Source organism: Schistocerca cancellata, chromosome 6 (assembly GCF_023864275.1).
Source record: "Schistocerca cancellata isolate TAMUIC-IGC-003103 chromosome 6, iqSchCanc2.1, whole genome shotgun sequence".
NCBI classification, from domain to species: Eukaryota; Metazoa; Arthropoda; class Insecta; order Orthoptera; family Acrididae; genus Schistocerca; species Schistocerca cancellata.
The window spans coordinates 422309557-422335232 of record NC_064631.1 but is presented as its reverse complement, the minus strand read 5'-3'; the positions used below and the strand labels follow the sequence as shown (position 1 = coordinate 422335232).

General features: G+C 43.9%; 1 protein-coding gene across 1 annotated transcript in view; it reads left to right on the top strand.

Annotated features, from left to right (window-relative positions):
• Window positions 1-25676, top strand: part of LOC126190944 (multiple C2 and transmembrane domain-containing protein) — an 876357-nt gene that overhangs the window by 417112 nt on the left and 433569 nt on the right. The gene's annotated exons all lie outside the window — the stretch shown is intronic.

Here is a 25676-nt window from a genome sequence, read left to right as displayed (position 1 = left end):
CGATTGTCCTATCTGCTCAGTTGTGAGGACCTACGGAACAATTTTTCGGAACCGTTTTGGCACAAACCTTTCGCACGCGGAAAGCTTCGATCAAAATTTGATGTGCAGGGAAAGTGCTTAAGTTTAACAGGTAACGAACATCCTTATTGTTAAACGTTGGTCTGATCTCACAATTCTGAAATTCAACGTCTCCCCGAGCGAGGTTCGTCTACAGCGTGATCTCGGCCTTCCAAAAATGATCTGTGTCAGCAAAAGCTTGTACTCTTGATAAGGAATGTCCCTCATAGGCGTCTGCAACTTTTAAAACGTCATACTTGTGAATTCTCAAATTTTAACACAGAACATCGTGGCATAATATTGCCCTCAATTCCGCTCTTCCATTTTCGTAACAGACAACAAAAACAAGCCGACCGCGGTGGACACGCGGTTTAGGCGCTGCAGTCCGGAACCGCGCGACTGCTACGGTCGCAGGTTCGAATCCTGCCTCGGGCATGGATGTGTGTGATGTCCTTAGGTTAGTTAGGTTTAAGTAGTTTTAAGTTCTAGGGGACTGATGACCTCAGATGTTAAGTCCCATAGTGCTCAGAGCCATTTGAACCATTTTTTGAACAAAAACAAAACTTTACTGTTGGCGCTCTCAAAGATCATGTGATGTTGTACATAGCGGACACTCGGACTGAATCCCTAGAAGGGACACACATGTCTACACAAGGGAACAACACAGCCTTGCCATTTCAGATGGTTCAAATGGCTCTGAGGACTATGGGACATAACATCTGAGGTCATCAGTCCCCTATAACTTAGAACTACTTAAATCTAACTAACCTAAGGACATCACATACACCTATGCCCGAGGCAGGATTCGAACCTCCGACCGTAGCAATCGCGCGGTTCCGGACTGAAGCGCCTAGAACCGCTCGGCCACCCTAGCCATTTTGCTCACAGTATTGTCAGTCTGTTACTTTTCTCACACGCCTCGTATATTGCAATGTGCCGCTTTCTTTAAACCTAATAAATTAGATGCAGTCACATAAATGACGATAAACGGCTCTATATGCCTTGATTGTATATCATGTCCTTCAAAGCTTGTGGAACAATATATTTGGTAATTCAAGAATAAACATTCTGACCAGTTATGGTGTAGGTTAGCGATCAGTAATGAGACTTACCACCTGTGCTAGACGAGCTTCTGCAGGAGTAGAGTAATTACTTGCGTATTTTATCTAACACTGAGGAGTAAGCGTGCGAAAGTTAGAGCCTTTCATAGGTTATCAGCAGTGGCTGTTAAACCGCATACCATCTGTTGATCGCATTTCGTACTACATTTTCATTCATGGCATTTGGAGCCTTTTATAAGTTATTCGACATGGTGTGTATATCCCATTTCACACAAAATTTCGAAATTGTTGTGCCATTTATTTAAGTTTGAAGTCGGATAACAGATGTTTCCTTTGCGATAGAATTACAAATTAACACGTTCGGATTTTTTCCTTCACTTGTACTGTGAAACCTTGCTCCTTGCCAAATTTCATGATTGCAGGTCTACGGGAAGTACGCTATAGGTTTTGATGAGTTTGTGTGTATCAAAATATGTGACACACATGACTGTACCTTTTGATTTCATCGACGTAAAAGCTCAAATTTTTTACATTGCGAAGGGACCGTAGACATTAATATGTGGCATAAATGTCAACTTGATACGTCTACGCGTTCCTGAGAAAAAGGGTTTTCACCAGTCGGACAGACAAACGAACAGACAGACAACAGACAACAAGGTAATTCTGTAAGGGTTCCATCTTTACTTATGAGCACGGAAACCTAAAAAAAGATTCATATAAAAATAAACATTACAAAGCTATAGCTGAAATCAATAGACAGTTTTACTGGAAGACCCACCTCCATCATCATGAGAGCCTAGTGACAAAAAAGCCGTATTTTCGCCTCCAGCAAAGAAAAATTACGTTCAAATCATGGACTGAAAGCTCTCTATCAGACACTGACGTCTACTTCGATCGAGAACAGCAATCTATTCGACAAGCAAGTATTTCATTTATAGCAACTGCAAAAAGGCTTGTTCACAGTAGTTTAAAAATTTTCTTATCTCCAGCTTCGTTTACCGAGCCCGGGTGATTAACAGAAGTAAATATAAAAGTCTCTCTTTGAAACGCCTCCTCATTTGGTCTTGCGTTGGCGTAGTAAACTGTTGCTCTGAGTTGCCCGTGGGTGTGTTGAAACGACGGAAGGTAGAGTAGCAGTTCTAGTGACGCAAAGATTTTCAGCATTTGCTTGGCACACATTTTCTCCTGAATGGCATTGTTGAGCTGATGGATATAGTAGTTATTTGGGATGTAGGCCGATTTTGGCTACCTGAAATTGACATATCTTTTGATTCTACAGCATTTAATACAGGACTGATCCAAGGAGCATGTACCAGAATTAAAAGGCAATTCGGACAAACACTGTTGTGTGTGACTTGCCATCACCACACCCATGAAATAAGGAGTGTTTGAGAAATTCGGCAGTTCCAAAGGCTGTGGCGTTCAGTTGATAAAAAGTTATGTACCCAAGGTTGGATAAAGAAAGTTTCGTTCAAGACTTTCTAGAAAAACAAAAAATGAAAAAGGTTAACTACACTTAAAATGTCCTAAAAGACAGAAGTCATCGAGGAGAAGACTAGAAAGGTTTATTACAGACCTCACCCCTATACCTAGGAGTTTGGCCTAAAATCGAGTTCAGTTTCAGAATTCCAGCCGTTCTGCATCAAGCAAAGTGGATGGAAAAGGCAAAACATATACTTAAAATTGTCCCCTTCAAAAAGCAGTTGAATATTCCTCTACGAGAATTGAAAAGAATGATACGGGCTGAACATTTTCTCAGCCTGATAAACGTTCGCCTTTGGCACGAGGCAATTGTGAGTCGTTGGGTTCCAAAAAACGATCTGGAAATGCTACAGCTTCTGAGCATACCCAGATGGAGACGTGAAGAAAAGTGCTCTCATAGCTTCAAAGAGACACCTTCGGTCTCCGTCAGAAACAAACGTAGGATTGGCTTTCTTGGTCGAACGTATTACTCAGGTGGATAAGGGAAATTCGACTAAAATTTAGAAAAAAACTTCTAAAAAAATAGGAAGTGAAACGATTAGTAGGAAAAAGTTTTTGAAGGAAAAGGCATGAGCAATTTCTTTATTAATAAAACAATCGTTCTTTGAATCGTTTGGGATCCATGACGTGATACAATAGTGCACTGATTCTCTAACAAGCCATGTGAAAGGTCTTAAAGTGGTCAGTGTTTCTGCAGAAAGAGGAACTGCTAGTAGTTTTTGCCTACTTTTACAAAACTGATCTAAGTATATTATGTAGTCTTCTTGACACAGGAAACTAAATTTTGTCTATCATTGAGACTGGGCGTAAGCACACTCTGCAACAATATTACATTCCATTTTTTGCCCTACAAAATGAAACTTCTTAATAAATTATTTCTGTAATTATTATAGCTATGAAAAGAGTTTATAGGATATATAATCAGGATTTTTTTACGATTCATTTGAGTGAAAACGCAATTACGAAATGCATTGTCATGTTTTCGTGGCGCATTAAGTGCGCCATTAAATTCTTGCTGTGCAGCCGCATAAATTGCACTCCTTATATTTCGGCCGTGTGCCGGTCGGTCACCTTCAGAGGGAGCTAACTCTGCAGATTTATGAACGGTAAACGGTGCAAATATTAGAAGAAGTGTAATTTACGCGGGCGCAAGGCCGAAATTTAGCAGCGTAGACCTACCATCTCTTAACCGGTTCATGACATAAATGATGTGAATAGCTTAGATGAATCACAGTATACACTTCTTTCTATATCTTTTGATAGTTCTAGCAAAATCTGAAGCATTCTGGGCTATTCATTACCTCTAAAATTTCAAATGTTTACTGCTGGAGAACTAGAAGACACACAGAAAACATTCTGTATAGTATACGTGAATAGAGCATATCTACAAGTTTTTAACTCACATAATCTTGTATGTACAGGGCGTCCCATTTCTCTTGACCACCCCCAATAACTTTTTGTCCAGAAACAAAATGAAAAAATGTATCAAGTAAGTGTTGACGAGTTACCAGTTGATGAGTTGCCTGTTTTGTAACTTCCTTCGTTATGAACATGTGAACAACAGTATGTATTGTTTATACACGACCCTATATTTCATTTGTTCGCTAATCCAGCTTCTCTCCACAAGACTTCGTCAAAACCGTATGGTAGTGTACTATTCACGTAACATGGCATTATTAAAAAAGTAACACAAAACTGGCATTGCCTCTTCTGTACTGCCCGCATCTTGTGGTCGTGCGGTAGCGTTCTCGCTTCCCGCGCCCGGGTTCCCGGGTTCGATTCCCGGCGGGGTCAGGGATTTTCTCTGCCTCGTTATGGCTGGGTGTTGTGCGCTGTCCTTAGGTTAGTTAGGTTTAAGTAGTTCTACGTTCTAGTGGACTGATGACCATAGATGTTAAGTCCCATAGTGCTCAGAGCCATTTGAACCATTTTTGAACCTCTTCTGTACTGGTCGACAGTCAGGGTTACGTAAATCGTCCACTTGCTGGAGTTGGCAGTAAGCAAATGTGAACTCAAGGAAAATGCAAACTTACATTCTCCATGGACGGATAGCATCTTCTCTTCATTGGCCTATATTTTACTCAAACACACCTTCAACTGAAGATTGCTTACTGAATGACTAGTTATGTTACCCTGGGTCTGCCTTGTGTTATGTTTTTAATAACGACAAGTTTACGTGAATGGTACATTGAAATACATTGCTGAACATCTCATGAGGAGAGGAAGTGGATTACAGAATAAAAATACCGCATGCAATGTAAAAAAAGAACGTACTGCTTTTCATACCTTCGCAACGAAAATTAATACGAAAAAGGCAATCGTATAGGTTAGTGAAACTTCCTAGTAGGTTTAAACTGTGTGCCGCACCGTAAGTCGAACCTGAGACTTTTGTATTTCGGAGGCAAGTGCTCCGCCAACTGAGCTATCCAATAACGTTTCTTAAAACCGGCATTATAGCTCTATTTCCTCCAATACCTTATTTCCTGCCTTCCAAACTTCACGTAAGTTCTCCTACATAACTGGCGGAAGTACAGTTGTGCGAGTTGGTTGTGAGTCGTACTTGGACGGCTCAGTTTTTGGCAGGCCAACACACTGAACACGCTAGTGTTTCCGTGTGCGGAGCGAGAGCTCGAACTGTTTACATTCTAACGGCCGTTGGTTACGTGCCGGCTTAGCATCTATGTTACGCGGTGAACCGTTACCGTAAATCTACATTCCGATTTACTTTTTACGTCTGTGCCCGACCCAAATCACTCGACATGTAATGTTTTATAGCAGGTGAAGTCAATATCCCGGCGACTGACATCTTAAGAACACACTTGTCGATCGTGGACACCACGGTCTATGTTAAAATCGTCAACGACGCGGCGTGAGAACGCATCCTGCGCGAGACCAGACAGGGGCTTTGCTTCTGCCATGCTGACGGCAATGTCGAGGCGGTGACCGTCGTCGACGAAGGATTAGGCATGCGTACGATACGCGTTTTCGCAGGCCGCTGTGGCCAAGCAGTTCTACGCGCTTCAGTCCGGAACCGCGCTGCTGTTATGGTCACTGGTTCGAATCCTGCCTCGCGCACGGATGTGTGTGATATCCTTAGGTTAGTTAGGTTTAAGTTGTTCTAAGTCGAGGGGACTGATGACCTCAGATATTAGATCCCATAGTGCTCAGAGCCATTTGAACCATTTGATACGCATTTTCGAATTGTTTTTCGAACTTCCAGCAGAGGTTGTCATCGCGGTACTCCGACCATACGGCACAGTCCAACTATTGCGCGGAATTAATTTAGGGGCGACTAGACACTTCAACAAGAACAACAAACAAAAGGATTAGCGTCGCTACAACTTAACAAATAGCCTCTAGTCCCTTAATGTTACATCAATGCCCGTTCCCAACTGGTCATGTTTGATTGGCTACTGGAGATGGGTGCCTTCAATAATTGCTTACACATCATTACTGATTTATGTAATTTACTGATAATAGTTCACTGAAAAACAAGTCTTAAAACATTTCATAGAAAGTCTGGTTAAATAACTGTTCCTTTGATTAATCGGGTAATAAATTCTCAACCAATAACAGTAGCAAACAACATCACTTCCAAATAAAAACTTACAGAATCGTAATGGTAGAAAGGTACCTTACAGACTTTAAAATTCACTTTCATTTATCACGCAGATACAAAAACATATCCAAAACTCGCAGTTAGCATATTCGTCAAATTCCAGTATTTACAAGCCGCTGAACTGACAGTTTCAAATCTGTCCAATGAGTAATCCCGATTACAGAAAGTTATGTTCACAAATAAGATATATAATAACTTTATGACAACGCCCATCTGGCATTGGCCACACTTTTACTCAATCGTAAATTCCGTTGAAAAGTGACAGTTACTGCTCAAAAAATGGTTGAAATGGCTCTGAGCACTATGGGACTTAACATCTGAGACCATCAGTCCCCTAGAACTTAGAACTACTTAAACCTAACTAACCTGAGGACATCACACACATCCATGCCCGAGGCAGGATTCGAACCTGCGACCGAAGCGGTTGCGCGGTTCCAAACTGAAGCGCCTAGAACCGCTCGACCACATCGGCCGGCGTTACTGCTCAATCAAGTAAACTAACACCGCAAAAGTCACTAAAGGTTAATACACGTACCGTATTCCACTGATTTCTTCTCCAATATCACGACATCCTTATTGTGGGCGAACATGCTACAGCACAGCGTGTTCATGTTGGGCCCACGCTGTCTTGTTTATCTGCCGTGGCGAAACACCCACAAACTACATCGGCCACAGCTCGCCGTAAATCGCGTCCATACAATTGCAGAACCTGCGGCTTATCGTTCCACAGCAGCGTTGAATTAATTCGGACCATCCGGACTCCAACACTCTGCCGTTCTGTCTTTCTCGCTCGGTACTGTCTAACCCTCCACACCTCGTCGGCAAAGGGCCACTCGCCGCCAACTCGGCGCCCCTGTATCTATGGCGAGGCCAACATCGACCTTAACACTAGCGGCCGGAACACAATCGTGCGGGAAATCGGCACACCATACTGCCAAGAAATGGACGCAGTTTCACACATATACTGTCCTGAACGGCGTCTGACATGTCACCATTAATGTCTGAAGCCACGTCGCGTCCTCTGTACAGATCGTCAGGTGCCCTGAACTAAATATGTACGAAGGTCAGCCTCAGATCTGTTCCGGGTGCGGCGAAGAAGCCAACTTAGATCCGAATGCCTGCACCGCGTCGCAAACTATGGTGCTACTGGTGACCTAGGCCGCTGCTCTCGCTTCTCCTGCCGCCTCGCAACGGCACCCGAACGACACAAATAAGCCAAATCATACTCCAACGCAGGGCGCCTCGGGCGGCCCGCTGCCTCGGCCGGCCGTCGACCTCGCTCCGACGGTGCCAACGTTGCGGTCGCTGATGCAACCCTCGGCAACAAGATGAAGATCGATTCGCTCATCGTCCCTACGGCGGTTTTCTTGCCAGAGCGATGCTTCTCGTCGGACACGGAAGCTCGCTTAAAGAAACAAAGTTCTAAATGGCTCTATGCACTATGGGACTTAACATCTATGGTCTTCAGTCCCCTAGAACTTAGAACTACTTAAACCTAACTAACCTAAGGACATTACACAATACCCAGTCATCACGAGACAGAGAAAATCCCTGACCCCGCCGGCAATCGAACCCGGGAACCCGGGCAAACAAAGTTCTCCAATACATTGTAAGAGAAGGCGTAAAACCGTCTCCGGCCAAGAGGAGACGTTGTAGGCCGAAGACGAGGCCGCTGTCGGCCCGAACGACGCTCACGAAACCGCCACCTCCGAAGGAGATGTGAGCGCGCCTACATCCATCGGTGTACCTGCGTCCGTCCCCCTAAATCACCGTGAGGACGCCGAACTATTTAATGGTCGACACAGGGCAGCGCCACAGACAACCGGTCCGCCACCAGGCCTATTGGAAGCGACAATCAACTCCAGAAACATTCGTTCAAGGGTGAAAATCTGCCTCATGCAGGAGAAGTTCTGGGCTTCTGATGTCGATTTCGCCATCCTGCAGTAAGTTCACTTGGCACATGTGATTCCATGGTCCGTGGAATCGAGATCCACGTCCGTGATGGGATTCCTGTCACCGACGTCACCTTCCTTCCATCAGCTCGGTGGATGGCACTCACTGCCATGGCGACACACTTCATTAATGTCTACATCCCATCGGGAATCAACCAACGGCATGAATGAGCACTGTTTTAGCCACCTAGTTTTTAGGGTGATAAAAACTCTGCCTATTAGGAGGTGATTTTAACTGCGTTCTGAACCCAAAATATCAGGTTGCACACTATACCACATGCCAGGAACTACATGTAATGGCGTAAGACCTCCTACCCCTTTATACTTGGGAAGTCCAACAAGGCTGCCGTTCTGGTCATACCTTACTTTCCAGTCGTTTTTGCAAGCCGTCTACACAGGACATGTCTCACAGGATCTTACATTTGCGATACGAGACGCCAAACGCTGGCAACTGGCCATTTCCGAACTTTGCGCTTACATCTGCACTGTCCTCCTTCCACCCCAATCTGAATGGTGCACCCATGCGCTGTGAAAACTAAATACTTCTGATCTGTATGAACCAGCTTGTCGGCAGCAAGTCAACCACACATGGGCAGCCTGCGAGCGACGCCGTCCCATCTACTGATCGACATTGACGTGGTGGATGGACGGCGCCAAACTGGCGATCCAGAGGACACTAATGAGGTATGGTAAGGCATCGCAACATGGTCAGCTCCTACTATACGATCCTCCGAGATATGGGCGCTCCGCCGCCATCCCTGGCCAACCAGATGGAACGGCAAAGAACTAAGTCAAGGATAAAAGCACTGGCATGCCGAAAACTGCAGGGGGTGGTGATATGGACGTGACACCACGATCGGGCGGCATTAGAAATTCCATCCATGCATCATACAGTGCCCGGAGAACGACGGCGTCGTCGACAGCTCATCGACTCTAGTCACGCCTCATAACCCACAGGTGACCAATGAGAATGGCATCGTTAACGCATTTGTCGAACACTACCGATGTAATTACAGGAGAGAAGATGCCGATGCTGAAGCGCATGATTCCATGTTGCATTAAGTTATGCACACCCTCACCCACACAGAGGCGGATACTTTAACAGTCGTGGTAGCACAAGACGATACCGACGACACAATCGATAAGGGTGCAGTCAACAGATTGCCTATCAATGAGGGCTTACCGGTTGAGTTTTCCGAGCCTTCAGGGGTTCATGGCAACACGGTGGACGACTATGTTTCAAGAATTGATGACACTTGACCAAGCAGTCTCACCCGCCTTTGTTAAGGGCATCGTAATTCCAGCCCACAAACTAGCCCACAGTTCGAGGGTCATGGACTCACCCTACTCAGTACAAATCACAAGATCTTCGTCTACTTACAGGTGATGTATCTTTGAATTCTTCCTCTTGTGGTAATGCAAGAGCGAACGATGCCTGGGGAACAGGGTTAAAGTGCAGACTGACATAGAAGAATGCCGCGACTTAATTGCCACCTACAGACTCCATGAGCGGTCGTCGCTATATATTTCGATATGAAGTGCGCTACCATTTCCTGTTTTCTAGCCCACATGGGCATCCCACCTCTCTTCATTGATGTCCTGGTGGTCCTTAGTGTGTAGTACCATCCACCAGCCCTTTCTCCCTGTGGATATCGTAGCAATTTGGTGTCACAGAGCCAACAAGAGCCGGCCAGTGTGGCCGAGCAGTTCTAGGCGCTTCAGTCTGGAACCGAGCGACCGCTACGGTCGCAGGTTCGAATCCTGCCTTGGGTATGGATGTGTATGACGTCCTTAGGTTAGTTAGGTTTAAGTAGTTCTAAGTTCTAGGGGACTGATGGCCTCAGATGTTAAGACCCATAGTGCTCAGAGCCATTGGAACCATTTTTTTTTTTTGAGCCAATAAGAAAATTGTCACAAAACAGCGACTGCTCAATATCGGTTCGTTGGATTCCCCTCTTTGTCTCCTTTGCCAAACACTCAACACTATGACCACCATCTCACCTGCGTCTCTTCACATGGCGTCTGGCGATTCGTGCAGCAAATGACTGTCTGCTACATCCGAGAGGCACCAGATGCGATAGAACCGCTAATGTTTCTACATCTAGACGAAACACATTCTCTCGCTGTCAGACATCATGCCACTATGTGGGTCATGGGATGGGCGGTCAGTTACCTATTCCATGAGCGACCAAAATACTACCTTGACTTACAGATCTATTTACAAACAGCCCAAGTAGCGCTCGAACACACGTCACCTCAACTGTCTTCGAGGGGTCTTTGTTACACCTTCACTTAGCTGAGGAGTCCTGGGAGCACCTCCTTCCCCCTCCTCCCCCCTCTGCACCCCCGCTCATCTCTGGCGATGTCTGAGTTTCAGCTACCTATAATCGATCCTGCCTCCAACCTCTGTGGATGGAAGAGCGCGCCGTAAATGCCAGGATTTTTTTGTTAGTGTATTGCTTTTATTCTATGTACGTACCACCTGTTACACATAATTTCATATTAATGGTAAAAACAATAAAAAATATAAATAAAAATAGCCTTCCACTTCTGTTGATTCCCATGTCCTCCACTTTTCTATGCCCTATAGGCTCGGTGGCAGTGAGAGGAACTCAGTGGCCTAGCCTCGGAACTCGACCTCTCCAGACTCTGCCCCCTGAGCCCCCATCGGTCCATTCCTAAACACACAAAAAAGAAAAAACAAAAAACGTTGATAGAGCACTTACCCCAAAAATACAAAGGTCCCAGGTTCGAAACCTGATTTGGTACACAGTTTTAATCTGCTAAGAAGTCTCAAATTACTGCACACTCCACTGCAAAGTGAAAATTCGTTCTGAATGCACGTTTATGTCCATCTCTTAATAGCTAAACAACATTTGCATGATACTTCTTTTTTAAATTTTCTTTCTGGACAAAAAGATGTACATTTAGAAAGCCTTACACCATAAATTACTAATCAGATATTAAACTTTGTGGAGGTGTTGGTCATGTAAATGGATTTTACGTGATTAAACTTCAATTCGCACCTGGTGCCCATCATCTACAACAGTGTGAGATATGACGTCCAAGGGCACAAATTTACGAGTATTGTGGAACTTGCTGTGGCACTGAAGTAAATTGCCTTTGATTACCATACTGAGGAATTTCTTGCCATGCCTGAGAACCATATCCTGTTAGTCCTTGAAGACTGCTGGCTTTATGCTGACATGAATGTATACATCTCCCCATCCTATCTCAAACATGATCAATGGGTGACAAATCAGCGCTCCAGTTACGCCAGTCAAGGATCCATACATTCCTGAAAGCGGTTGTGATGTGAATTGCAGGGTAGGGCTTTTCTTTACCCAGCTGGAATATGCCATTTGGTACTTGTGTCACTAAAGCTGTGACAGCAATGATGCCCATTCTTGCCATACACAGCTTGTAGTTTGAGAGATATGGGTCTCCTGAGATGCTGCTTCCTGTGACCTTTCACCAGATCGTCTATGGACACTTTGGTTCATTGTAAAACACCACGTAATTCCCCCCAGTGTCGTGATTGAGTCTGACTGTACATCATGCAAATCTCTGTTGTGTGTGGTATGTAAAAGATACATAGCAGCTAGAGACTTCAACCCATTTTCCGGGTAATTTGTTCCCAATGGTTTTTGGTGACACAGCTTTTAATCGCTGCCCAAATTTTTGCTGTTTCTATTGAACTGCAAACAACTGGTTGTGCAATCATTATCATGATTCCAAGTCCCTAATGCTAATGACTCAACGTTACTCAAAGTTTGAAAGATGGCGATTTCGATTTCCACATGAAACTTCCAGTAACATTAGAAACAACCAGCGGTCATCATGTATTCACTCCATTCTTCATCTTGTGAGGTGTCAGTTCATCTGTTTCACATACCCCTAAGACGCTGTAAGTCCGATCTCTGGTGTGCTACACAGAAGGAAAGCTCCCCATAAAATCATGCAAATACAAGATAAATGATGCCAGACAATGAACATCATATTGTTCGAAGAAAACTCGTAGGGGTGGCGCAATTAGGCACAAAATTATGGGTAACAGACCTCATATGGATGTATTAATGAAGGGGCTCATCAGAGTACCAAAGGAAACTAGCGGTCACCAGTGAATCATGCATATGAATATTTAATAAATGGACAAAAGATTATATTGTAATATGAACTATGGGGTGTGCACAAGTCCATGGACAAATGAAATCATAATGTGAAATTACATCGTAGATGTGGCTAGTGACTGCAAATGCGGCTAGTATTTGAAGAAAGAACCCTGGAAAAGCAAATAGATTCATCAAAGAGCATGATGGGTGCAACCAGTTGGTTGCGAACGTAAAAACTGTGCATTGAGTCCCTGATGTAAATTAAATAGCTTTGCATACCTATCATCTCAGTGATTACATCGCCAGCTCATGCTTACCGTACGTAGATGGAAACAGTGCGGAAGACGACTGCAGTAGTGGCTGGAAATTTGGAGTCCAGCTCTAAGTTGGAAACATCTCCCTCTGTGGCTACCTAAAGGGAAGTGCTTTGTCAGTGGCGTCCCTGAAGCAAGTGTAACCATCGATCTCTCAGCGGCAAGTAAGTTCTGACTTAACTCCCCCAAAACATATCTGGTTCTGCCACTGTAGGAATCTCACCGGCTGTGAGTGCTTCAAGTGACTTCCAGATCTTTATTTCGTTAAAAAAGATTCCTTCTAAAATCTCAGAGAAATGTCTAACAGAACAGACACCACTCTTATATACACCGGTGCATTTCTGAAAAAGAGGGTAACAGCTCCTGAGCGTTTGCGTTATTGTGGATGCACAAATATCGACTGAACTCCTATCGAAATCACAATTTGCAAGTGGATAATTTAGTAGACAAGGGACACTGCGCTGCAGCGTGTGATAACCTGACTCAGTCAGCAATGTGTCTGGATGGCTGAAGCGGTTAAGGCAGCCACTCATGAGAAGCAGTAAATCTGGGTTCGAGTCTCGGTACGGCACAAATTTTCAGCTTCCGTCAATGTATTACCAGAATGTCCTGCGCAGCTAACCCTCACGATTTCCCAATCATCCTTTCACTTTCCTTCCCCTTCCTACATTTCATGTTTACATTCCCTGCTCTTTACGTGCTTGGGAGCTGATTTCTGCACTGAACAAGTTCATGACCCTCTGGTCCTTCTAAGATACCAGAGCCAGCTAAAGTAGGCTTCCAAGGCTGAGGAATGAGCTGTAATGAAAGGAAAGAAGAAGTAATTAGCTGTGCAATTATTGGCAGTAGAGAATATTGTCCGCAGTTTTCATCCCAAGTTAAAGAATCGACTATACTGACTATTGGGATTTGCATATTACATTGTAAAGTAGGTTGCGTGATAGTTTGGGCATAAACTTTCACCTAAGAATCTGAAGAGATGAGTATTCTCTGTACTAAAAATATATCAACCAATTTGGAAGGTTTATAGTGGGTGACTTTGGGAACAAAGTGAGGATAGAAACCCATGTCTGGGAACGTTATCCAGCGACACTATACAGTGTCGAACACATAGAGGCCAACACCTACCGTTAGACATTCCATTCATTGCAATCGTGAGTTTATACGCCGAACAACTGCAAGCGGAATTTTACGCTACCGGACTGGCAGCATTCAGGAAGTCTGATGGTGTCCGCACCTGTCACAACACTGCAGACCTTGCAGAGTGCAGTGACAGCAGATGAATCACCAATGTGACACCTTGAATATAGGTTGATATTACCTTCACTGTACTCTTAGAAGACAAATTTTATTTAGTATCCTGCTTTTTTACATTATAATTTTTCTCCTCATACAAAAATCCCCTCTGCAAGTCGAAAGCTCCAACTGTTCATCAACAGAGAGTAACATTACAGCGACGATCTCTTGGAATGATCAGCAAAAATCATTAGCCTAAAGACAGAGAAATACTGTTGCTGTTTCTATTCAGTGATTAGAGTTTTAAGAGATTGAAAACAAATTTGTAATATTTAATTGCTAGCTCGAGAGTTGTTCAGGATAGTTTTCCTAGGTTCTACATCTACATATATGCTCCACTAGCCACCAAGCGGTGTGTGGCGGAGGGCACAATTCGCGCCAAAGTCATATTCCCTCCACCCCCCTCTCTTCCACTCGCGGATCGCGCGAGGGAAAAACGACTGTCTGAACGCCTCAGTACGAGCTCTAATTTCTCTTATCTTTGAATGGTGATCAAAGACAAGGGAAATTAGAGCTCGTACTGAGGCGTTCAGACAGTCGTTTTTCCCTCGCGCGATCCGCGAGTGGAAGAGAGGGGGGGGGGGGGGAATATGACCTTGGCGCGAATTGCGCCCTCCGCCACACACTGCTTGGTGGCTAGCAGAGTATATATGTAGATGTAGAACCTAGTGAAACTATGCTGAACAATGAGGTTTAAACAAGACTGTTCGAAAACGTGTGCATGAAAGCGTCACATAAGAATATAAGAACTTTCTGTGTTACTTGTAGACAAAATATCTTTCATTGCTGTGTAATTTCTCACTTACGCAAATCCTCTGCTGAATATATTGCGTGCCTAAGGGCTGAAATATACTTTACGTCTGAAGGGGTAGCATTCACGGCAACGTTATGATTTCCCTATATTATGCATGTAACACAACGCGAGACTGTGTTAAGCGACAATTAAGTGAAGAGCGACGAGCCCATTTGTCATCAGCGTGGGACACAGGCAAGCGCTGTTTCTTGGCACGAGCTGCCAAACACACTTTCACCTACAGTGGCCCATTACTCACTATGAGTGCCAGCCAGCGTTTAATAATGTGCCTTCATTCCCTCTGCCTGTGTACATTTCTCTTTAAGTGTGAATGAAAAACTAGTGTTGTTCGCTGCCGGTGACAGTACTCATCAGTCTCGTTAGTAACATTACTCAGTGGTCCTGTAACACCTTTACTGTTACAGAAAAACACACAAGTGAACTGCCTACTTATTCTAGCGATTTTACAAGTACAGTAGTCTCATGCTTTAGAAACATCGTTTCACTTTATCATTCTCTTCATTTAACTTTTACATATACACACTGTCTGAATATGTGTAATGTTTGGAAGTTGTCACTTTTGATCAAATAAACAGCATAAATTGAAGCAAGGATGCCCTTGAACAATTTTTCATTACTGTCTAGCGCGCTAGATAGTAATACATTGAAGAACTTATTGTAATTTACCACATCCTTGATTTAGAATCAGAGGTACATTGAGCAGAACGTTAAGTCCGAACCGTTCAGAGCGCAGAAGGAGCCGACAAACTGTGAAGACATATAGCCTGTAACAACTGACGAACAACTACGATCAGTCACACGTCTGCAGATGAAATGCTTGCCTCCTTTGGTGCCGTCCATAGCCAGGACTGTACGCCTCATCTACCACAAACGCGATGCTACCTGCATTTGGCGATAAAATGTACCAAATCGGCCATTACCAAACTTTTGTCCATATTCAAATATCATATAATGCTTATGTGGCACTCTTCGGTATAAACAGGCAATAGCAGTCTGCCATGCAACTCCTCCAGCTTCCAACCAACGATACCGTAGTCCCAACGCTGCTCTTCAACCGTTCATCCTCACCTTAAATACCTCACAGAACAGTAGCGATCGAAATTTCAAAAAATAATTATAATAATGTTTTACTAGCGTCCAAGAAACTTTACAGGTTCCCTAGAGCTACGCAGACTTCACGCAGAGGTGTCTTCGCTAGGTCCTCTGTAGTAGGCTGCTCAGTCAGTGAACGCATTGTAGATATTAGGTCCAGTATACGTTTTCTCCAATAATTTTTCTCTTGTTGGTTGTATTAGTACCGGTCCAACCAAACAGTTCCTTCTTTTGATACAGGTTTCCATGAATATTATTTTTCAGTCTGTCGATCAGATTCTGTTCATCCTCTTGTCTCATTGCCCACATTTTGCTACCAGACAGTATTTCATTGCAGACATGTCTTGTCTTTTTCTGATCATTGGTTTTCTTTTATCGGAGAAAAATGTTTGGCCCGAGCTACGGTCATTATGTACACGCATACAAAATGTCTGAGCCGAATTTTGAGCTTTCCGTAAAGTTACACAGAAGCCAGACCAGTAACAGGCTATACAGTAATTTTCAAACCGGTACAAACACTTTTAAATGCGGCTGTGGTGAGAGAGTCACACCTTTGTGATGGTACACCTCGTCTGCCCTTCACTTCCTGTAAATAACCCAAGAGAATAATGACGTTCGCCGGCCGGAGTGGCCGCGCGGTTAAAGGCGCTACAGTCTGGAACCGCGCGACCGCTACGGTCGCAGGTTCGAATCCTGCCTCGGGCATGGATGTGTGTGATGTCCTTAGGTTAGTTAGGTTTAAGTAGTTCTAAGTTCTAGGGGACTTATGACCACAGCAGTTGAGTCCCATAGTGCTCAGAGCCATTTGAACCATTTGAATAATGACGTTCCATGCGGCCTTGCAAGCGTTTCGATCCTAGTTACAGGAGTGAAAGAAGCAGTCACTCTTATCATCGATTACTCAAAGCTTATCATGGTTATGTAAGTGAAATGGACGTGCCTTACCACAGTTGTAATAGTGGTATGGCTCCCAAATCTGACTCATTAATTGAAATGTATTTTGTCTTTAAGATTTACGTGCAAGCAGGAAAACAATTACCAAGCACTGAAATCGGGAGGAAAAATCCACTAGTGTACCAGGTTTCACATACGATCAAGAATTAATTAAAAATAAAAGTTAGGAAATGATGTTTAGGAAGTCACTGCGGTATGAGACGAACGAAAGCGAGAAATAATACTAGCAATGAAGAGCAACAGTGTAGCATATTACCTATATGTGAGTCAGCATAGGTAGATCCTTGACAGCTGTAATCGTGTGGGTGCGGCAGCTTCGTGGGCCTATACCAGCCAATAACGTAACACGATTTTGTAAACGTATCTATGGAAACGCCTCAGTGTTGTCATAGCTCTGTAAACGGCTGCTGTTTTCGCCTCCAGCGATCAGCGCTTCGCGATTGAAAGCTGGCAACAGTGCTGCAAGCTGAGAAGGAACGTCTTACGCCATCTCGATTATAGACTGTAGGCCAGAGCATATCGCTGTCTTAGGCCCGTTTTACACAAGCGACTTTCTTGCCAGAATAGTCTAAGTGCATGCATCTTTCGTGCCTGAGTGCAAACTAGCAGCCAACCGCATCGCGGGTGTGCCTATGACGCCAGTGATCTATAGATTGTGGCGAGTGTGGAGTTCTGGATTTCCGAGTACGCTGCACACCGCTCATCCACACAAACAGCGCAGTACGATGGAATCTACTAACAGCCCTTGTTCTGGTCGAGCTCACTCCTATTATATACTATGTATTTTGTGCTTTTATTTCTTCTTAATCTTTATTGTGTAATTTACCATGTTTTCGACACACAATGAAAGGGCTGTACAAGGTGCTGGTGTTCTTCCTACTATTGTGCTCCTACAAGAGAGACGAAATATCCGAAAGCAAAAAAGTATTTACTTTTTACAAAGACAGAGCCTATTCTATGTATAAATAAGAACGAAAGCAAATAAATGTGTTATAACGAAAATGATTTCACCTAGGGAAAAGTCAGAATTATTTGACGAAGAAAACAAATTTCCATGACATTTGCTACTCAGCAAGAAAACAAGATACAAAGTATAAAGTAAGAAGGCGCTAATTACTGCGTTCTAGATATCCTTTTATGTATCAAGTATATATTTTCTCGAGCAAGTAAATATATGTGTTTTAAAATATTTGGACGACACTTTTCCTATTCTTTTGGCTCTGACGAGTGTAGAGAATTTACCAAAGGACCGTTGCCAAAGACATCGACTAAGGATTTTGCTCTATTCTATTCTATTACGTTTAGTTGTTCCTATATATCGATTTTTTCGTAAAAAGAGTAGCCTCCCGTAACATCATGTTCACAGTTCAGGTGCCAACTGCACAGCAGAAAACTCTCACAACACATGCGATTTTGTCGTTGACGTCTAAACAAAACGACTACTCGAGACATACGAGACGCAGTCTCAGTTGCCTGGAGAAGTTAATTGAGATAAGAAAGTTGATCGTGTAAACGTGACTTTGCGCAGACGGCGTCTGGTTGTTGTCCTCCGATAGCAAAGATCACAATAATCATTTACATCTCGCGAATAGTAAGCGTCATACTCTATTTTGAAAGGCTCTCACTACAACTGTAAGTGCCTGAGGTCTTAAGAGTCAGATTTTCGGTACCATGGCGGCTACTACGGGGCCCTCTGCTGTGAATAGTGACTACAGTATACGCACAAAAGTGAGACCGAGTAACCCTGCCGGGACCTATTTAAAAACATGGTCCCAGTAAAATTCTCAAGATCTGGTAGGTTGCCACTATTTAGTTGGTCCTAATAGCCTCCCATGAAGGTATCCTTGAGGTCCTCATACGAAAGCGCCTTTCTAACGGTCATCCCTATGATTGTGACCGCTAATAAATGCAGGTTGAAATGGCTTGCATTACAATTAACGGGGCTCTAAATTATTCCTTTGCAAAGGAAAGCTGATAAGTAAATTCCCCCTCTTTGCTGTCTCAGGGGCACATAAAAATCAAGAGACAAGGATTTTGTTTTAATTTTTAACTTAATTCCCTAACAAAATAAACTAGTACAACATCATCTTAAGGTCTTACATCAGAAAACATTCTCTGAAAACACACAAAGAAATCTGCTCAATGTAATTTGTTATTTCACTGGCCTGAAAAACGTATCTGTCATGGTGAGATGGAGTGAAATACGAAACAATCGCCATAAATACCTCGATGTAGGTGAAAGAAACGTAAAATGTGTCGTATTCTCCTTTTGGACGTGCATTTGGTGACAGTGAACGGTCAGTTCATTAACATATACACACACTCAATAAATAATTATTTACTTAATAATGATAGAACACTTATCTTTCATAGCTGTCCTATCTTCTGAGCTGAAGTTAAGAAATGTGGAATTATAATATATACACTGATGGGAAAACATAGCATCACCAAGAAGCAACACACGCGCTGCAACGGCCATCAGCGTTAATTGCAGTTGGGTTTGGACGTGCTGAGTTGATGTTAGTGAAGAATGTGTTTAAGACGACGGCTCCATTATCAACACCTCACTGAGTTTGAACGAGGTCGTGTAACACGGTTACTAGAAGCTGGATGTTCCCTCCGAGATATTGCAGAAAGACTCTGCAGTAATGTATCCACTGTATAGGATTGCTGGCATCGATGACCACGGGAACGTACGGTCGCAAGAAGACACGGCTCCGGATGTCCACGTGACACTACTGAGAAGGAACACAGTGACGTTCGGCATATGGCTCTAGCGCATCTACAGCAGCAATTTGAGCAGCAGTTGGCACCACAGTGATATAACGAACTGTTACAAACAGGTTACTTTAAAGACAACTCCGATCGTAACGCCCTGTAGCGTGCAATCCACGCACTCATAGATCTCCGTTTATTGTTACTGCTGAGTTGCTGCACAATCTTTTTTTTACACCGGGTGTACCAGACTGGCGTTGGTCTCAGCATTTTATTGCTACACGGGGTGATGCAGTGACGATGTTACGAACATTCCGTAATAACAGAGAAGGGAAACTGTATCATTATGAGGTACGGAACCCTGGTGCAGAAACAACCGAATCGAGAGTTATAAGCGAAAATCGTTCTTACAGTTCTGACAGCGGACCTCTTCTACTGCAAACTCTTTGCTTTCTACCTTTTGGGAGGAGTTACTATAGATCAAAACAAGAAAAAATGACTTGTAAACATGGGCTCTAAAGTGAATATGTTAAAAGCTATGAGTACTTGTTCAGTAGAAGAGATGTGTTTCACAGTAACAAAGATGAAAAAGTGCTCATACCCTGCTGGAGGAAAGATCGCAGTACCAACAAGCAGTTGTGCGACATAAACGAAATGTGGTAGGCGTGTTTCTACAATCTACATCTGAAAGATGATGTCTATTCCGATTTCGTGCCAGTCGCCTAAGTCTGGCGCTTTTAGCGCCATATGAGAATGCAAATCAGGTGTGCTTTAAATACACGCTGTAAAGGTCGTGAAAGTTAGCTACTTTTGAGATTGACGTGGTGAGTTGTCAGTCAGAAATGCCTTTAAGAAGACAAAGATGCCGTTACAACACCTCACCGCGTTTGAATGGAGCCGTGTAATAGGACTACGAGAATCTTGATGTTCCTTCTTCAATACTGCAGAAAGACTTGGAAGAAATGTAACCGCAGTACAGGACTGATGGCAGCGGTGGTCACGAGAATGTACAGTTGCAAGAAGACCGGGCTCCGGACGGCCACGTGGACTACCGGGAGGGGGAAGGGCTGTGGCGGATCGTACTGCATCTACAGCAGGAAGTTGAACACCAGTTGGCACCACAGTGATACAAAGAACAGTTACGTACAGCTCCGAGCCAGACGCCTTGTAGCGTGCATTCCACTGGTCCCAAGCCACCGTCATTTGCGACTTCAGTGGTGTCAAGCCAGAGCGCATTAGAGGGCAGGGTGGTGGCCTGTTGTGTTTTCTGATGAAAGCTGGTTCTGCCCCGATGTTTGACAGGCTGGACCTACGCCTGGAGTTATGGTCTGTGGTGGGATTTCGCACAACAGTAGTAGCACCCTCATGGTTATCCCACGCGCTCTGAAATTTGTATTTCAGTCTGGTGATCCGACCTGTTGTGCTGCCATTCATGAGCAGCATTCCACGGGGTGTTATCCAACAAGATAACGCTCGCCCACATACCGCTGTTGTACCCCAACATGCTCTAGAGCATCGACATGCCTTGGCCTGCTCGATCACTAGATCTGTCTCCAATGGAGCATATACGGGAACATCATCGGATGACAACTCCAGCATCATCCAGAAACGGTACTAACCCACTAAGTGCAACAGGGGAGGAACTCCATCCCACAAATTGACATCCGGCACCTGTGCAGCACATGCACGGACGTTTGCATGTTTGCCTTCAACGTTTTACCGAACGGTTTGTAATACATCAGCATTCCACAGTTGGTATGGCTTTTCTCGCGTTTACATTAAGCTGTGATCTTCCAACGTTAATCACTTAAATACGTTACGTAAACAAATGTAATCCAGAAATTTAATTATTCTACGTTACTTTTTTCTTGGTGTCGTGTCGCGATTTTATTCCCGTCAGTGTATAACTCTTGACTGTCAATAGAACACAAAGATGCCACCGAAAACACCGGGCTGCGAGAAAAGCAACTCTGGGTAGTTCTCGAGCTCTAATGGTTCTAAATGCAGCTACTACCAGCTCTTGTCTGCAGTATACAACTCGACACCCAGGGAGCTCTAGCCTGACGTATGCTCAGCAGAGCGAGGTCTCGGCGACTCCATCCACTGGAAGCAGAAGTATAACTCTGGAACTCAACTGCCTCGCTTGTCCCACGCGGCCGTATTTCATAATCGCTGGCGGCGGTGGCGCCTCGCCACTCCAGGGACGTGGCTCAAGCCTCGTCTGGATCGGCGCCGCCGGTGGAGCTCCATTATCAGGCAGCATTTTTGCGGTTGTCGACATCTGGCGTGAAGGTTTCGATGATCGATGACGCAGCAGTATGTGAGTAGGCTACGGGCATCGTTAAAAAGCAAAAAAAAAAAAAATATGCGGTGTCTAACATGAAACCCCTTCACTTCCAAATGCAATTAAAAAAAACTGTGGGACGTAAGTATTTGCGGTTTGTGGCATCATGTACAGTAACTCAAAGTTCTGTACAAAAAATTAATACACTTCTACTTAAGCTCCTTTCGTAACCCGTAAAATATCTATACGATAGTCTGTGTGTGCTCAAGCATGTCTGCGGTGATGGAGGCATCCGCAGTTCTGTGGAGATCGCCAAGCTCACGTACAGTCAAGATATAAACAATGTCTTTCATTTAACCCCAAAGGAAGAAATCCAGAAGACTTATGTGCGGTGATTGGGTTGGTCATTTAGTTGATCCACCACGTCCCATCCATCGCTCTTTTCAGTACCGAAAGTCACGAACGTGTAAACACCAATGTTCTACAATATGATCGCGGACTCGTTTACAGACTTCGTCTTCAGTTGGAAGAAAAGACGGCGGTTCAATACCGCATCCGATCATCTTGATTCAGGTCTTTCGGGAGGTCCCTAAATCGCTGTATGCAAATGCCGGAATGGTTCCTTTGAAAGGGCACGGCCGATTTCCTTTCCCTAATCCGAACTTGTGCACCATCCCTAATGACCTCGTTGTCGAATGGACGTTAAACCCTAATCTCCTCCTCCTCATTCTCAGTTGGCAAAAGGGGAAGACTCTGAAGGACAACAGGTTTCTCAGGCATGTCAAGACAAACAACTCCTGTTACTGTTTGCTCAATGAAGAAAAACGGGCCAGCTATGCTGCGTTTCATCAGCGCACAGCACACATTCAACGTGTTTCGGTATATTTTCGAAAACTGGTGTTTTCCGAAACCCAGATTCGAATGTTGTGCTTATTAGCCTTCCCACATATGAAGATGGCTGCTTCGTCAGAGAAAAAAATTCCTAGACAACTGGGGCTTTGCCTAATCTGGTACAATAACTCAGTAGCAAATTCGTGAGAACCTACAAGTTGTTCACTTCAGTGCTTTTACGGTTTGTATTTTCTAAGCGTGCAAGCGATGTCGTGTAATCAGCACATCATGAGCTGTTGAGTGAGGGATATTTAGTTCTAGTGATGTTCGGTGAAATGACTTTGATGGGCTTATTCGGAAGTTCTCTCTGATCCCCTGTACCCTTTCATCAGATGTGCGTTTTCTGCCATTATCTAAGTAGCCGTTCGCGCTCCCAGTGGCTAGGAACTTGTCTGGTGGTGCCCTTTGTAACACACGTCGGAAATTTCTTTAGACAGCAGTGGGTGATTTCGTTTCCACATACCATACCACGAGTTCGACTCTCTCTTGTGGTTTCTGGTAATTAGTTACCACCAAAAGCAAACAAAAGGAATCATTTAGAAACGAAATCTACACGAAACTTTTTGAGTTGGTCTACATAATGCCACAAACTGCATGTATGTCTCAAAGATTTTCTTAACTGCGGTCAGAACTCAGGGCTGTTTCACGTGGAAACCTGTATAATAACTGAAATCAGATTTGCTTCAAGAAAATTGTAATTAATTGCCAGGATACAGTGAATGTCTTTGTAATCGTTGACATATTTGTCGAATCTAACCCTGTCGTCGTGTAATCCGATTTCCTAAGCGAGTGCTCACAAATAATCGTCCAAACTGCCGTGCAACTGCCCTCACGTCGTGAGGTCAACTCCGAAAATTGTTTCGGCCTCGCGTACGCCGTTAGTAGGGTTCGCTCTTCACGCATGGGCCTAATGACAGCTGACCTCTTTCGTTTCCGCTGCAATCGTCACGTCACAACCGTCTGTTAATCAGTGTGTGACTTTCATTTTCTACTTTCGCTACGATTAGTTTTTATCTTATCGCCCTGATAAAAACACGAAAGGTACCATTTCATGCCGCCCACTCGCCGAGCGGCAGAAACGCAGTTCGCGGGCCTTATACATCACGAAGTTGCTGCAAATTATTGCCGCGTAATTGTCCATTCCTATCGCGGTGTACCATACGGCACTAACCTTTTATGTCATGCCAAATCCCCGCAATGGCTGTAATAGTGTTCTGCCTGATAAGCAATGCTGAATGGGCTTTATCCAGCTGTGTATTACTAGTGTATTGTTTATGTCCCCCGGTACAGCTCTTCCTCTCTGACAACACCACGAGGTCGTCGACAGAGTTCACCGGGCAGTGCATACGTGGCTACGTGCTACATAAGCAGAGCACATGACATCCTCACCGCATGTGAAACGTGCTGTTCATAACAATATTGCTAGAGTGGCTCAGAGTCTGTTGCAGTCTCTCTCTCTCTCTCTCTCTCTCTCTCTCTCTCTCTCTCTCTCTCTCTCTCTGTGTCTCCCTCTCTCCCTCCCTTTAATTTGTCGTCACTCATGCACACGGTCGTAACACTAATACCAATAAAACTGTTTAACATTATAATATTTTTTTTTCTTAGCGAGTACAATCGCTTTAAAATTATTGCCAAGGATTTCCACTTCAGAGAACTACAGTATTTCACAAGCAATCGTCCAAAAATTTGATAAGAAAATGTATCGCGCAATTTATTTATGAACTTTTGCAATTTCAATAACAAGATCTACACAGTATTAGATCAAACTATGCATTCACCATTATCACCACTTTCCGCTACGATTACAAACACAGGTCACAGGGGATTGCCGTTTCTCTCTATCATTTCCGCTTACATTCCGGAAGTTGGTCTTCCTGTGATTCATTTCTGAATGTGGAATTTCACAGGCATGAATCATTTATATATGCATTGCTCCGCCAGCACTGGTAAGTCACTTCACACAGAGCAACGCATTACTTGCATACTGTCATGCCAACACACCCAACACACGCCCAGGTTACGAAAATAAAAAGCCATTCAACTTTTTTACAGGATGTCGTTTCCCCCACCATCGCCTATAAGCCTCAGCAACTGCCGTTACGTTTATCTGCTCTCTTTCGTTGGACTGTGTGCGTTTTGAATCGTTAGTTTATGTATATAATAGTTCTCATGATTAGAAAATAATGGGCTAGTCTTCGATTAAATAAATAAATACTTTGTGAAGTGGCATAATTTTCTTAATCCGTGTGATAGAACTCTCACTCTAGCACTCAGTAATTCCTTACTTATGTGTAATGAGGTAACACAGCATCGTTCGAAGTATTGTACGGATTTGAAAAATACTTTAAATGAAATTTTGGGATTATTGAGATTCATATTACTGCACACAGCCGATATCGTAAATTTTTTATTTCAGTATAGTAAATGTTTACTTTAGCCACTGAGTCCAGCCGGCCGGAGTAGCCGAGCGGTTCTAGGCGCTACAGTCTGGAACCGCGCGACCGCTACGGTCGCAGGTTTGAATCCTGCCTCAGGCATGGATGTGTGTGATGTCCTTAGGTTAGTTAGGTTTAAGTAGTTCTAAGTTCTAGGGGACTGATGACCTCAGAAGTTAAGTCCCATAGTGCTCAGAGAAATTTGAACCACTGAGTCCAAATATTACGCTGAAGTGGAAATACAAAAATTATTTGTGCCTTTAGGAATTTTGAGTTATTCTTAGCCATAATTAAAATGCTATGTATATATTGTAGTGTTCGTATTGGTGCAGACACTGAATAATAAATGATATAAATGAATAACGCCGCGCCGGATTAGCCGAACGGTCTGGGGCGCTGCAGTCATGGACTGTGCGGCTGGTGCCGGCGGAGGTTCGAGTCCTCCCTCGGGCATGGGTGTGTGTGTTTCTCCTTAGGGTAATTTAGGTTGAGTAGTGTGTAAGCTTCGGTACTGATGACCTCAGCGGTTAAGTCCCATAAGATTTCACACACATTTGAACTTTTTTTTTAATAATGACTATTCTGCACAGTATTTCAA